Source organism: Cupressus sempervirens, chromosome 8, assembly GCF_028749045.1.
Source record: "Cupressus sempervirens isolate cs-2001-9-10 chromosome 8, ASM2874904v1, whole genome shotgun sequence".
Classification (NCBI taxonomy): Eukaryota; Viridiplantae; Streptophyta; class Pinopsida; order Cupressales; family Cupressaceae; genus Cupressus; species Cupressus sempervirens.
In genome coordinates this window covers 636,296,559-636,313,791 of record NC_143125.1, presented here as the reverse complement: position 1 = coordinate 636,313,791, position 17,233 = coordinate 636,296,559, and the positions used below count along the sequence as shown (strand labels likewise).

Here is a 17,233-nt window from a genome sequence, read left to right as displayed (position 1 = left end):
TCTTCCAAGAAGAACTGAAGCCATATCATCTCTTTGGCTGCCTCTGTAGCAGCAACATACTCTACCTCTGTAGTGGAGAGAGCATTAATCTTCTGTAGCCTAGAAACCCAGCTCACGGCTGCCCCACCAACAGTAAAGACATAACCTGTAGTACTCCGCCTGGTATCAATATCCCCAACCAAATCTGAGTCAACATAGCCCTGTAAATCAGTAGTAGAGCCCCCAAAGTGTAAACACTTATTGGATGTTCCTCTCAAATATCTAAGAATCCACTTGATAGCATTCCAATGCTCAAAACCTGGATGACTCATATACCTGCTAACGACTCCCACTGCATGTGCAATATCTGGCCTAGTGCATACCATAGCATACATCAAACTTCCTACAACTGAAGCATAGGGTACCTTGGACATCTTATCCTTCTCTTCCTGTGTCTTCGGACACATCTCCTTAGTCAATTTCAAATGACCAGGTAAAGGTGTGCTGACAGCTTTAGCATTCTCCATAGAGAAACATTGCAACACCTTCTCAACATAATCAGCTTGAGATAGCATCAATGTTCTGTTCTTCCTATCTCTGTAAATCTTCATACCAAGGATTTGTTTTGCTGCCCCCAAATCCTTCATAGCAAATGCATGTGCTAACTGGCATTTTAGCCCCTTAATATGATGCATGTTAGACCCAGCTATAAGCATATCATCAACATATAGACATAAAATAATGTAGCTATCATCATCCAACCTCTTAAAATAAACACAGTAATCTGAATGACACCTGTTATATCGATGCTCATGCATAAAACTGTCAAATTTCAGATACCATTGCCGAGGTGCTTGCTTCAGGCCATATAAACTTTTCTTCAATTTGCACACTAAGTTCTCCTTACCTTTGACCTCAAAACCCTGTGGCTGAGCCATATATATTTCTTCAGCCAAATCACCATGAAGAAAGGTTGTTTTAACATCCATCTACTCTAAATGCAAATCTTCAGTAGCCACAAGACTTAAAACAGTACGAATAGAAGTCATTTTAACAACAGGAGAAAATATCTCATCAAAATCAATTCCCTTTTTCTGTGCAAATCCTTTTACAACTAACCTGGCCTTAAATCTTTTCTTACCTCCTTCCTCTTCTTTCAACCTGTAAACCCATTTATTCTGTAAAGCCTTTTTACCTGCAGGCAACTTGCACAAATCCCATGTCTTATTTTTCAGCAAAGAGTCCATTTCATCTTTCATTGAAGACTCCCACTGAATCTTAGTATCCACCTGCACAGCTTCATCATAACTTTCAGGTTCACCAGCATCAGTAAGTAAAATAGAATACAAAGAGGGAGAAAACCTTTGTGGAGGTCTAATTGGCCTTGTTGACTGTCTAACATTCACTGGTGCGTGTGGTATTTGTTGTTGCAGTTGTTGCACATCATGAGGAATGGCTGGAACATCAGCTTTTGGAGTATCATCCAGCACTACGTAATCATCTTCTTTCTTCTCATGTTGCTGCAACAGATCTTTGTACAACACTTTTTCATTGAATATGACATCTCGGCTTCTTATAATTTTATGATTTTCAAAATCCCAAAGCCTATAGCCAAATTCATTAATGCCATATCCAACAAAGACACATTTCTTTGATTTAGCTTCTAGCTTGGTTCTATTTTCAGAGTCTATATGAGCAAAAGCTTCACAACCAAAGGTCCTGAGAAAAGAATAACTCACCTTCTTACCAGTCCATGCTTCCTCTGGAATACCACAGCCCAAAGGAGTAGAGGGACCTATATTAATCAAATATACTGCAGTATTGACAGCCTCTGCCCACATGTGTAAGGGCAACCTAGCATGCAACCTCATGCTCCTTGCGCTCTCCATTATAGTCCTGTTCATGCGTTCAGCCACTCCATTTTCCTGTGGAGTCCTTGGAACAGTTTTTTGTCTACGAATACCATTAGTGGAGCAATAATCTTCAAATTCATGACTGCAATACTCACCACCATTATCAGATCTGAGACATTTTAATTTCTTACCAGTCTCATTTTCAACCAAGCATTTCCATTTCTTAAAAGTTTGAAATACATCAGATTTCTGTCTAAGGAAATAAACCCATACTTTTCTAGTTGCGTCATCAATAAATGTAACATAATAATGAGAGCCACCAAGGGAAGATACCTGAGTCGGTCCCCATACATTTGTATGCACAAGCTCTAATTTCTCCTTTTTGTTTTCCTTCCCTGTCTTTACAAAACTCACTCTCTTTTGTTTTCCATACACGAAACTTTCACAGAAATCCATATTCACACATTTTAGACCTGGTAAAACTTTCCTTGAATGAAGTACTTTCATACCTTTCTCACTCATGTGCCCAAGTCTATTGTGCCACAGCGCTGTATCAGAATCTACAGCAGCTATTTGTTCTCCCTGCTCAACTGCAGTAATTGTTCCTAAATATTCATTTTTCTCTGAAACAATCAAAGTAGAAGGAACAATATGACCTGTACAAAGATATAAGGTGCCTACTTTCACACCTTTTGCTACTACAAGGGAACCTTTTGAAACCTTCCAATTTTTATCATTAAAAGTAATTACATAACCCTCATCACCGAGTTGCCCTGCTGAAATTAAATTCCTACTCAGCTTTGGAACATGTCTTACCTCATGTAGTAGCCAATGATCTCCATTCTGCAACTTAATCTTAATTTTTCCCTTTCCAACAATCTGACAGGGTTCATTATCCCCCAAATAAACAAGCCCAAAATCCCCTTGGACATAATCAATGAAATAACCTCTGTGAGGTGTAGCATGAAAAGAAGCACCAGAATCTAAAACCCATGAATCATCAACACTCTCTAAAGATAGAAGCAAAGCATCCTCTTCAGATTTATTACTTACCACATTTGCCTCTTTGTCTCCATCTGATTTATCTCCTTCATTTTTCTTTCGAGTCCAGCAATCTTTCTTTTTGTGCCCTGGTTTCCCACAGTACCAGCAATCATTTGGTCCTCTCGATTGAGACCTCCTCCCCTTTGACTTTCCTCTTGATTTCTCATGATTTCCAGAGTTACTTCCTCTTTCAGTCGTTCTGCCCCTGCTTTGTGCATTTAAAGCACTTCCTGATGTAGATCCACCTGAGGATTTTCTACGAGTTTCCTCACTTAAAATAACACCGATCACATCATCATATTTTAGGGTACTTGATCCAGGAACAAAATTACTCACCGCCATTACCAAGCCATTCCAGCTTTCAGGCAAAGAACACAAAGTCAAGAGAGCCCTAATTTCTTCATCAAAATTGATACCCATAGAAGATAATTGACTAGTAATAGTATTAAACTCATTTAAATGATCTGCAACAGATCCACCTTTTGCCATTTTCATATTAAATAAACGCTTCATGAGAAATACCTTATTTCAAGCGGAGGGCTTTTCATACAGTGTCGCTAGGGTTTTCATCAAATCTTCTGTTGTCTTTGCTTTTGTAATATTAAATGCCACCGATGGTGCCAAGCATAACCAAATGCTTCTGAGTGCCTTTCTGTCCAAAAGATCCCATTCAGCCTCTGACATAGTTCCCTGATTCTTGGCTTTTCCTTCCAACGGCTTCCATAAATCCTTCTGATATAAATAGTCTTCCATTTGCATCTTCCATAACTGGAAGTTCTGCCCATTAAACCTATCAACCCTCAGCTTACCATCATCTTCCATTGCTCCCACTCAACCGTGCGACTCCCACTTAACCGTGAGACTTTCCTGCAGAGGATAACTGAAAAACAACTAGGCTCTGATACCACTTGTTAGGATAAACCACGGACAGAAATAAAAAACTACATACAAATATAACCAATAACAAAAATAATAGAACACACAGAAATGAACACAAGGCACCAAGATTTAACGTGGTTCACCCAATCCCTGGGCTACGTCCACCAAACAACAAGTCCGATCTTATTACAATCCAGTGATTACAACTTGATTACAATCTGTAATCCCTTACAGCTCAATACCGCCGCAAGAACCAATTTTGTATCACCACATATGAAAAAATACCCAACCCTAAGCCCTTTTTATACAAGTATTAAACCGCTTTAGGGTTATAACATGTCGGCCATATGTCGGCCATAATATGTACAATACTTTCCTGATCAGTCACCACAATCTAACAAATGGTTTATTTAGAGAAAGTCCTAAGGCATGGGCTACTTTGGAAGGCATAGCATTATTAGATGCACCAAAATCAATAATACAATTACTTAACTTGCATCCAGCTATATAAAGAGAAACATAGAAAGGATCAAGTTTATCTGACAAGGATGATACCACAAAAGATTCTTTCTCAGTCATGGGACCTTCCAAATTATCTTCTGCTTCTAGAGAGACTTCTGACTCATGGTTGATAGTGATCTTAGGTTAACCTTTTCCTTTACCAACGCATTGAATCAACCTTTCTAATTGATGAGGGTTTTCCTTAAGGTAGTCCAATTGAGAAATTTGCACTTTGGTCTTTTTACAATGATTAATAAAATCAAAAGATTCTTCGACAATGGGGGAGGTTTTATACTTATCTACTTCCTTTTCTTGTGAATGCTTTTCCGAAGTATGCTTTCAAGATAGAAGTTTCTTAGTAGTCTCATCAGAAGCTTTATCCTTTGCTTCTTTCGTCCACTTCTCTTCTAATCTTTGTGTCTAAGTTGGTGTAGCCGCATTGCAAGAATGATTGTTGATATCTTCAGCTTTCTCATCATTAGATTCATATTCTAGAAAGTTTATAGAAGAGGTCCCATCAGTGGGTTCTGTTACATCTTCAGGAGCTACATATTCTTCTACTTTCTCCGCTGTTAAATGCATTTGTATGAATCTAGCCATCTCAGGATAGCTTGCACCATCATGATCTATTGTTAGATGAAAATCATACATAGCAGCCTATTTACCAGATGATGAGGGATGTTTGATGGATAACCTTGGTGTTGATTGGGGTAGCCACTTAGTTTGTCTATTTTGTTGATATGGCATATAATTCCTCCTTGGAATATTTTGATATAGAGGTGGAGGATTAGAAGGCAACTACTTTTTGAGTTGTAACAAATCATTAGCCAATTTTTGATATAAAGGATCAGTGGCAGAGACAAGAGCTTACTGACCTTTTCCCTTTTGTAGATCACAACTCCATTTTCTTGAACTAACCAAGTCATCTTCCACCTCGATAGCCAAAGTTTGTGCGGCCACTAGATTAGCAGGTCTCACCCTTCGTAGTTGAAAGCTTACATCAGAAGCTTGAGCAATGATGAAGAAAGTCATTTGATTTTCTTCAATGGGTCTTTTGTTGACAGGAATTTGATTCACTGTCTTATTAAAATGAGCAATGAATTCTCGCATTGGCTCATGAATTTCTTTCTTCATTGAAGTCAATTGGGAAAGGAGAAAATGTTCATCTTTAGCAGTCTTAAATCTCCTCTCGAAAGCTTGAATCAAGGTTACCCATGAAGTAATTGATCCAGCTGGTAGCTTTCCAAACCATTCAGCTACGGCTTAAGTGAGTGTTTCAACAAAAAGATGGACAAAAACATCTTACTATTGAATTGCAAGAACACCGCTTTTTGTAAAGAATGCACTTACATGCTGATTAGTAGTGACTTTTTCGTCATCAAAAAACTTGGGAAGAATTTTTTGAGAACCAACGAGCATGTCATGTACTTGGTTCCCTAAATCTAGAGGACCAATAGTAGCTCCCCATGGGACTGGTGGCTACGGTGCTTGATGTGCCATAGTCGGAAGAATGATATTCAAGGGCTGCAAATTTATAGCTAAAGGTAAAAGAGTACCTCGCAAAATCAAAGCTTGAAAGGCCGCAGGAGACACAGTAGCCTTAGTTGGTGAAGAAGACCTACTAATAGACTTGACCTTTTTCTTCTTCTTAGGAGTAACTGGCTTAAAATCTAACTTTCAAAGGGCTTCAAAATCTTTGTCTACCAAACCCTTTTGTCTATCAACTCGAGTGTAGGGTTTATCAGCCAGCTTAGTGGTTATTATTTATTTGCCCTTGAATATGACCAAGATTTTGTCTATTTCTTCTTGGAATGACCACTATTCTTTCAATAACTACAATGTTCTAACCAATAGGGGCTCTTCACAAGATTTCTTCGAACTCTTCTTCTTCTTCAAGAACTTGATTCACTTGATGATATTGTTGTGCACTTCGTCTACACCTCTAGGCTAGAGTGCTCAAGTCTAAGATGATATCTTCCTAGGTGTCTTGAAAGCCAAGGTTCGGTTGGAGAACAGGAAAAATGTTCTCATGCAGAAGCACCATTGTGCTTCATTATAGGCGACTATCAATCTTTCTTGTTCAGTCTCCCCAGCGGAGTCACCAAAAATCTATTGGTAAACAGATTTGTCATAGTAGAATATGCCCAATGAAGTGTGTGGAAAACCATTCACAACAATTGGATAGGCCTTTGATATCTGACCTTCCTCTACGTTTAGAGGGGCAGCTCCCTTGTTAGATAAAATTTTAGATTTTTCAATAGAGATAAGAAGAACTTAGGAAATAAGAAACAAAACCATTGACAGCGAATGCACCACATGCCTTCAACATTTTCATAAAAATGATGTAAAATATTAATGAGAGCTATCAAGGACTACGCTTGAGAACTTTCACCAACACAATGCTAATTCAACCATCCACAAATACTCACATCATACCATGAAAGTAATCATCGATGAATCAACACTTTAACAATCCAGATTCCTTGGAGAGAGAACGCTAAATGTACTTCCTTTTATTTCTTGCACTAAGAAAGAAAGAAATAACTGATCACACAAAAACAACCATTGTACACACTTTCCAAAAATTGTTTTATGGTAAGAGCATAAGTGTTCCCCTATATCCATGTCCAAAAAGTCCCTTATTACATTCATTTTCAGGAATTTATAGCTATTCTAAAATAACTAACCTTTCAGATTCGTAACTACCTCAAAAGTTAGAGTTTTGAAATTGGAATCAATTTGAAAACTAACTCAGACTCTAACTTCATATGAATAAAAACTCTAGATCTTAACTCTAGTTACAATAAGTGACATAAGTCACTTTTCGCTATAAGATATTTAAAATATACTGCAGAGAAAAGGCCACGATTCTAATTTCGTTGAGGTAGCCTCTTTGTGCCAATTTAATGGTAGACATTTTGTTCAACAAGAAGCCATTTTTTTGTTTGAAGGCAAGCTCATCTACCTTTGCCATCCATTCATCCTGTGTGATAAATCTTCTATGAATTTCATAGCACTTATATCCTCTGAAGGTAAAGTCTCCAGTTGAGAGAAAATTTCTCCAAGACTTGAAAACTTCAGTAACTTCCTTGCCCTCGAGTGTCTCTTCTTTTTGAAGGTCTTTTCTGTATAGGATAAGATTGATATTTCCATTTGTATTGACCATGTTGCAAATACAATGGACTCCTCCTATGTCACACTCAGCATGGTCATCTTTAAATACCAAGAGATATTCAGGCTCAACTATCGGCTTGATATCCATATCTTTGAGCTTCAGTGAATATTCATAGGCACTAAAGAGTTTATAGAGATGCCTCGGTCTCAACCTATCCATGCTGGATATGTCAAGGTATTGGGGAAGAGTGTTTCCAAAGTTTTCTACAGGCTGAGGACCAAGATGAGGAGGAATGTGCTTATATTGGCCATCCAGTGTTGCACGCAGCATATGGGCAGACCAATCATTTCCATCATCCATGATAACTCTCTATCCTGTTTTCAAATATATGACTTTTTCTATGTCAAACTCATTACATTGGACCCATATATAGTCATCTGTAAAGTTTCCAATCTCACTGGTTACATTTGAAATGGAAAAGTGCTCTCCTACAAGTGACAATGTAGAAAGATTCTGGCACTTAAAAATTCCTCCTCCTAAATTAAGCATGTCAATTTTGTACATATAATCCAGATCAATAGATTGAAGAGTGAGAGCATATATACACTGATCACATGAGAGAAACCTGATAGATTCACCAACTATGCCAGGAGGAAGAGGAAGCTTTCTCAGGATCCCATCCTAATATATGTGTAAAGCAAGGGTGTTTGTCATTTTCGATCCTTGGAGTATGGGCATATATGATCACTGAATTTTTCAGAGCATATGGCTGGTACTGAGAAGTTGTATACTGGGAATTGTGGAGAGCATCAGCTTTACAATGATACCCATTTCATTTTAAGTCAATATCACTTGAATATCTTTTATTTACCTGACTTCATTGGATGCTCAATGAGTGCATATTCAAAATCCATAGTGCTCATTTTGTCAAACATATAACTGCAGATTTGGCCGAGTCCATTCCTTAAGGATTTCATTCGACACCGTTAGTGATGTTTTCTTATCAAGGATCTACATTCATTTTGTTTTACATTGCATATCCCAAAATCCACCCATTTACATGGAAACATGATCAGCCCTGTAATGAAATCGACTCCATGTCAATTATTTTATGGAAGTATCATGACATGAGCCGCTTCACCGATCACTTCCCTTTGGTATTTAGCGCAACTCTTCCATATGTAGAATCTCCCACCATTCCAATGCTTTCTGTGCATTGTATCAAACAGTCAGTTGCATCTCAAAGTGTCAACGATTTATACTAGTGGCTTAGTCAAATAGATCACGTGCCTTCAACAATTTATGTGCTGCTCTAAAGTCTGTGTTAGCAGCCTAGAAACAACTCGTTTAACAAAGATATCGAATGCCACTGTCTGTATTATTTCACATTTCCTTGTGCCATCATGGCAGAGAGAACAAACTATTTATACCATGCAACTGTTCTTTGTTCAATCCGCCAACTGTATGATATTACCCTTGACTGTATACGTGCTGGTCTTTGTCCATCAAGCCGTGGGTTTGGGCTTTCCTGTGTGGCACACTTTACATGGGAATTTCTTCCAACACTTGATACACATACATGTTCAAACATCATCTAATGATTATAAGCTATGAGTTTTTGCAGGTGCAGTATCAAGAAAATCGAACACTCCCTCCATTTCATTATTTTTGCAGCCATGTTGCGCTTACAATGATAATAAAATTCTTCTGGTGGCCCCTCGCATATTATTTGTGTATTTCCCATTGCAATACCTACTTGTGCGCTCTGCAGGAGCAACCCCAAATAGCCCTGTTGATGTCAATGGCACCCTTCTTGCTCCCAGCTCATACCATCTCCTTAGATATTTCTCATATTAAGAGACTATGAGCTCTTCATAATCTGCACTGATCTCAATAAAACTGGAAGCAAATAATATTGTTATTTATAGTAGAGAGTACGGCTCAAGGTGGATCGAGAAACACGAAAATGCAAAATGAATGTGAGATCTCGCCTATAGATAGTAGGGAAATCGAACCTTCTCTCCATTTCTCAATTTGTTTGGTGAACCCCGCTAAGAATTTAGGTAGCTGGGAGGGAACAAGCCTTTAGAACAGTAGGGCTATCGCATCTATCCCGGAGAGAAGGAATGAAGCATCACCCGAAGCATACCTTAAAGTTCCAGATCCTCCAGCAGGCACCAGCATCAGCATAGGCATGGGCGGAGACTGATCGAGATCGAGATCCATGCAAAAGCAGAGACAACAGTAGCAGAGGTAGCAGCACTGCAATTGTTCTACTAGCCTGAAACTTCTAGCCCATTTAACATAATCATTTCCTCCAAGAATTATGGAAACAAGACCCTCCTCAACAAGTTTGCTCGCTTCATGACTTCCAACGATCTGTGCCACCTTCTTTTGGTATTCTACAAAACATTCGAACTGCTGAGGAAGCTGAGCAGCATGGATTTTTGAGCTAGCCTATCAAAGGTTGACGCCTTTTGAAAACATAGTTTGTGTTCCTATAACTCGAGCTTGCTTTCAAACAGACCTCCAATGAAACAACGCACCTGTTACTACTTCAAACATCTATGAACTTCATTTTTAGCTAGCAATTGTTTCAATGTTGAGTTTGGGTTGGGATTGTTCGGGTTAGGATTAGGTTAAAATGTTGGAGTACGGGGAGAGAGAGTATTTTGGTACGTGGGGAGAAAAATTGGAAGAGAGAGAGTGAAAACCCAAACCCAAAACCAAAACCTGTACTTCTCTCTAAAGGTTGGAGTACATGGAGAGAGAAAAGTACGTGGAGAGAGAGAATTGGAAGAGAGGAATGAAACTCCAACTCAAACCCCATACCTCTCTCTACACGTTTTAGTATGTGGAGAGAGAAAAGTACGGGGAGAGAGAAAATTTAATTAATTAATTTTTTTTTTTGGCTAATCTCTCTCTCTGTCTCTTTCTAAAACACTCTGTAAAATGTCTGGGTAACAATTTTGAATCATTAATTCCCATGTAGTATGGTGGAACAATTAAAAAAATTGAAAGGTGAAGTGGCAAAATGGATGAATGTGAATCATTAATTATGATCTAAAATTTTTATGAGGTGGCTATAAAGAAGGGTTTTAAGATTAAAAAAAATATTGTCACAAGTTAGAAGAATGCATGTATGCGAAGCTGAACAAGAATCAACAAGTTGGCAAGGAGTAAGGTGATCAAACAATGCAGTGAGAATTCATTACAGATCATTCATAGTGAGATGATAATAGTTTGGATATAAAAGATCTGTTATTAGCATGTTAGTGTAAACTGAAGGATCAAGGTATTATTACATTCTAACAAGTGTATCAAGTAAATTTCTAAATAGAGTGGTCCTAATAGGCCTAACATAAATATCCTAATAGAGTTCTTAGTTAATTGTGATGTTACAATCATTTTGTAAAGGTAGACTTAACAATCTTACATATTTTTAGAAGTGATTAATATTGTAGCCCTCATAGACACTTTATTGCTACAATAGTGAAGATTTTGTGGATGTCATCCTCATTGCAATTTTACCTTCATCTTGGAGCATTTCTAGGCTCTAAAATCTTGTGTCATGTATTGATTACTTCTTTATGTGATTTTAGATGTTAAATCAGATGTTACAAGTTATTGCATGATGTTGCATGATTAAGATTAAGGTTAATGTGGTATGTGGTAAATTAAGTTAAATATGATTTATGGCCCCCTTCCCCATTATAAATTAAAAACTATATCATTCATAAAATTATATTTAACAATCTATATAAAAAATAAACATATTTAAATTATAATTTATTTATTTTCAATATCTAATTCTAAATTATTATTTTGGTTTACATTTATGATTTTTTATTATATCACATATCATTAACTGTCATATTCAAATTAAACTACTTTATATAATCTTAATAAAAAATTATATATATGATTTTTTCATGTCACATCATTAATTGTCATATTCAAACTAAACTAATTTAAATTATTCACAGCAAAATAAATTCACATACTCAAGTCTAATCTACAAACAATCTTTTTAATATTTTTCACCTCTTTTGAACTTAAGACAATGAAAAGAGGTAGATTTTTAATAGACAATGAAAAGAGGTAGATTTTTAATGGGCATTTGAAGCGCTGCATGTAGAGACTATGGTTACACTAAATTTATGACATAACAATGAGCGCGGCATAACAATTGAGAATCTTGTCAAACATGGGCGCCTACCTATTTTCATCTGCCTTGACACTAGGGTTTCCACAGCCCCATAGAATTAGAGTTTCGTGTGTGCAATTTCACCATTAATGAAATAAATTATTGCTTTGTAGATTAGTTTTTACAAAAGAATTCTTGTGGCTCCAAAGGTTCTCTTAGATGTCAATTGCAATAGTGACTGCAATTCTCTTGAGCCCAGTCTCAATTACTTCGATTAATTGTTGCGATTTCTACTTTCGATATTGGAAACTTCCCAATGTTTACTTGGAATGTTCAATAATTGCTGCAAGATTTCAGATTTTTCTTTATTTTTAATTCAAATTTCGATTTTCAAACACGAATTTAATAAGAGTTTATCCTTTCCAAATTCGGACACGTGAATTTTGAATTCATTTTTCCAAAGTATTCCTGGGCTACAAATAATATTTTAATACAAATTGACCAAACTTATTCCTATTCAAATTAGATTTATAGTATATTTATTTATATATATGCTACTGCTTTGAGATGTTCATAAGATATATTTTTATATTTGATTGTATTTATTAACCAATTGAAAAAATTATTATCCATAAATTAAAAAATAATAAATAAATACAGGCATATGTGCACATCGTACTCTTTACTGTGACGTGCACTTGGACTGAATGTGAGCCCCATGTTTGGAATTTTGCGCTGACCTTAGTGAAACGTTTGCGTTAAGTAACAACGACTCTGACTCTGACTCCAAAACTATTGAAGTACAAAGACAATGAGATTAGCAGGTTTTGCCCTCACACTGGCTTAGATGCACAGAAGGAACTTTATTTTGTTTTGTTATATTTTTGGGTCTTTCAATTGCATTGTTGTTTATGCAGCAACATAAGCTGCCCACTCACATACTCATATTTGAGCGTATGACTATCAAACTATTGAATCTCTCGCAATTCGTATTTAAACTATCTGTAGTGGCATCATCGTCTTAAAAATAAAATCTGCTATTCCTAATTCTTATGTCTGCAATCAAACGAATTCTTAACAAAAATTTAATAACAAATCCAACACAAAGAAGGAAAAAGGTTCACAAGAAGTGGCACCTTAGTAAAACAGAATTCATACAAAGAAGATAAATTTAAACAAATAAAGACAAAAACATAGAAAAGGAGACAAGAAAATTCCAGTGATTGTTGTTACGAGCAGTAATGCTAGGCTTTAAAAACCGCATGAGCATTATCTTTTTGGTCGAAATACAATTTTTAGAATGCTGAAATAAAATAAGGATTATTCTGCTAAAAAAATTAGAGTATTCTCTGTTTTCAAACAGAGTTTTGTTAAGTAATTTGTTTATGTGATTTTCTATGTTATTTTGTATTTGCTTGCTGGTACATTTGAAATTCTACAAATATCCATCCTTTTCTGAGTCGCTTTTCCACGAAGACACCAGATTTTTAATTTGCTCTCCCAGCTTGTCGTCAGACTCTTTAATAGATCTCAAAACAGGGATAATCTCATTTTTCTCCTCCTCGAAGAACACCATAGTACGAATATCCTAAACCCGCTCTTCTAAAAGCTCTTACTTTGGAGACAAATTGTTATTACAGATCATATACAAACAAATTTAAATACTACATTTAATCAGTTATATGATACTTGAAATTCAATAAATAAAACTTACTGCACGAGATGTTTTCTTTTCAGGTGAAGGGCCAAACAGCTGGAATCCTACGCCTCCTCTTGAGGAAGCTAAAATCTTAAAGTCCTAAAGAAAGCCTGAAATTAAGTTTTAAATTTTTCCCCTTATGGATTACTGATTTTACTTTCCTTACAAAGTCAGGTCAGGATTCGTATCCATGCTAGTTTTCTTCTGGAAATAAACCTCATGTTAAAAAAATTATTACTATTGTAGCCAGTAAGTGATCATAACTTTCCAAATGTAATATAACAATAAAGCCTAGTCTCCCTATTCTATTCTGAATTGTTGAGCCACAGAAGCATTTGGTATGGGCAATGGTGTTAGATTTTACTATTTATAATTTTACTTTGCTGCAGTTGTTGCAGGCGCAGGTGTCTTAGGTGTGCTACTAACAATCGTCTACCGATTTACCTATTTACCTTCAACAAGAGCTGCTGTACCGCAAGATAACGTTCATTCAAGTTCGTCCTCAAACATGGAAATGGAGTCTTATATCATAGCAGATGCAGTTCTCTCTTCCAACCAGCTACAATTCCCGGAACCTACACTAGATGTTTATACAAAACCTCTCACCCCGTGATATACTTCATATTAAAAGCTATTGCAGTGATTCTCATCCAGTTAGGGTAGGAAGCTTTGCACGAGTTTACAAAATGATCTTCCATGGTGCAGTTTTGGCTATAAAAGAAATACAACATAGATCCCCTCACACAAAAAGATGGGTGCAGAATGAAGTTGATCTTATGGTGGGAAAGGAGCACACAAACATAAACAAGCTGTATTCTTGGTTTATCGAAGAAAACATATCTTACTTGGCCTACATGTATATAGATGGATGTTCTCTCGATGACTACTTGAGAAGAAATTGTGTAGGATTTGCTTGCAGTTGGAAGCAGAGCCTTAAACTGATGATGGGTATAGCCAAGGGAATTGAATTCTTGCACCGTAATAAAATCATTCATGTTGATATGAAACCTCAGAATGTTATGGTGGATCGTAACGATAATAAGGCAAAGATTGTTGATTTCGGGCTTTCCAAGCATGTAGATCGGCAGGGCACACATAGGTCAACTGCTATGGTAGTTGATACGAGAGGGTATTGGGCTCGAGAGTATTGCTGGAATAACAAGATTTCTTACAAACATGATCTTTACAGATTTGGGATTGTTGTGCTGGAAATGATAACAGGGCAGAAGCATGTTGATGAAACGCGTGGTTCAAGTCAGTTTCATATTCCAGGTTATGTAAGGCACATGATAGAGAACAATCGTTTTGAAGAAGCTGTAGATGCTAAACTCAAACAGGATGGGTGGGACAATATCTGTTTAGGACAAGCCTTGGCTACTGCAAACATAGCCCCGAGGTGTGCTCATCCTGATAAAGCCGCACGACCTTATATGAATGGTGTGGTCATAGAAATCACTTATTTGATGAAAGTAGATTAATTTGAACTTATCATTTCTATGTAAGCGATATTTGTTTATTTTATAGGCAAATTTTATCCACTCTTAACAAAGAGTGGTTCCAATATCAATTTCATGATAGAATGGTTTAATGTGTTTTTATATTACAACTATAAATCAAATCAACATTGTAACTGATATGTATCCTCGAATTTTCCAAAATATATTCAATATCAAAATAAATTTTCTTAAATATATTATTAACAATAAATATTTCCTTAAATATAATATTTATAATAAATATTATTTGATAGGTAAAGGTCTACAATACAATGCTGAATTGAAAGCCTCTCATTGGCTAGATCTTGGATTTGAGACTTCTATTACATATAGTATTACTAATCATTAAGTGGAAGAAGGATTAACATTTGATGATTTTTCATTTGCAATTAACATTCAAGCCCTATTTCCCAAGACAATCTGCAATAACATTTCATTATTTAGAAATATGAATTAAAGAAAATTAGTTTTGTGAATGTTAAAAAATCTAATCTACATAAGATTTCAACCTCCTAAGAAGACACATGCTTATTTTTAATTGTGTGGAAACTCAATCATATCATGTGATATCACTTATAAAACCTACAATGATCAAACCTATAACGCTCAAACATAGAAACAATGCAATAGTCCAATCTACCATAAGTAATCCACCATGAAGGCCAACTTTGATAGCATTATGGCAAAAATTTCAACATGTCTCCTCCTACTCTACTCTAATCTTAATCTCCTCTCTAATGAATTACAAATGAGAAGGCCTCTGCATTTTATAGTTGTTGAATTACAATTAAGGGCTAAAATTTATCCAAGATCAAGGGTCTAGATATACCCATTACAATTAGGGTTGCCAAACTATCATCTTAAGAAAATTAAGATGATAGTTTCAAAATAATATCATCAGTTTCACAAGGTTCCAAATTTAAAAGGAAGGCACCAAGTTGAGTTTTTGCCTCTTATAAAAAAATTTATATGTTTTAAATTTATCTTAAGTTCCTTTTCTTAAGATATTTCATATTTGTGCCCGCACACACACACACACACACACACACACACACACACACAAACATACATGTTTGTGTGTGTGTGTTCTCATGATAAGATTGTTGGTGTCTCAAAACAACAAAGAGGTCTATTTTCCTATGTTAGATCAAGTAGCTCATGATAGTCCAACAATGTACTTTATTTTGAAGTCATCAAATCCTTATCAAGGTAGTTAGAGCTCTATGATGGAACCTTGAGTATTTTGAGTGGTTCTATTTCCACCAGCCTAGGTCTTTTACCTATAATAGGTTTCAATAAATTATATTCTCATGATGAGTAATATTTTTCCTAAGAAGATACACATGGAAGATGTCATGCATCTTGTCAAGGGTTGGATGTAGTGTGAATCTATAGGCTACTAGGCTCACAACTTTCAACTCCTCAAAGGGTCCCACATATCTTGGGGCCAATTTGGCATTCTTTCTGAACTTAATAGTATCTTTTTGGGGTCTTAATTTTAATAGGAGCTTTTATCCCACTAAGCATTCTCCACATATCATTTTTACATTTGTGTTACTTTCATGTCTATCATTTGCATCTTTATGTCTCTAGCAGATTTGAGTTAAATTTGCTTCCATCTAATTCAGCTTTTTTGGCCCAATGACTATTCTTTCTTCAACATGGTTCTAGCTTATAGGGGTTCTACATTTATGACCATATAGAGCCTCAAAGGTTATCATCTTAATAGTAGATTAGTTGGAGTTATTATAATCAAATTCCACCAAAGGTAGATACATCTTCAATTAGTACTGCTAATCCATACAATAAAATCATAGAAGTTCTTCCAAAACCTAGTTTACGCTCGATGTCTGGCCATTGGTCTCTAGATGATAAGTAGAAGTAATATTTATTTTAGTTCCTAAGGCCAAGAATAGTGTTTGCCAAAATCTAGATGTTATCCTAGCATCCTTGTTAGATATAATCTTTTCCAAAATTCCATGAAGTCTGAAAAATTCTTGCATGAATTTGTGTATAATTTATGGTGCTCCATCAATCAAGTTACTAGGTATGAAGTGGGCTACATTGGTTAATCGATCTACTACTACTACAATCATGTTGTATTTTCTTTAACATTGTACAAAATCCATGGTGATTATTGGCCATTTTTATTATGGTACCTTGTTTGGATGTAGGAGGCTAGTTGGGTAGAGATGCTCTACCTTGACTCTTTGACACTCTAGACACCTCGCATCATAGTCTATTATTTCTCTTTTGATCCCTTTCCAAAAATATAAGGATTTTATATTATCCATCATCTTGGTCACTAAAGGGTGTCTAGAATAGGGGGCTGAGTGGAATTCTTTTCAAATCATTCTCCAAATTTTCAATACTTTGGGTATGTACAATCTTGGCACCTTCATATCTCAATAGCCCATCCTCTTCTATTTTTAAATCTCTGTAACTAGGATCCAATGACTCTTTCAGAAGTGAATCATTGATATCAATATAAAAATTTCATCTTATTTTAAATGATGTAAC

General features: G+C 36.0%; 1 pseudogene; it reads left to right on the top strand.

The window, feature by feature from the left end:
- The first annotated feature begins 13,725 nt into the window (after window positions 1-13,725).
- LOC149544039 (cysteine-rich receptor-like protein kinase 25) lies at window positions 13,726-14,695 on the top strand (annotated as a pseudogene).
- The last annotated feature ends 2,538 nt before the right edge of the window (window positions 14,696-17,233 follow it).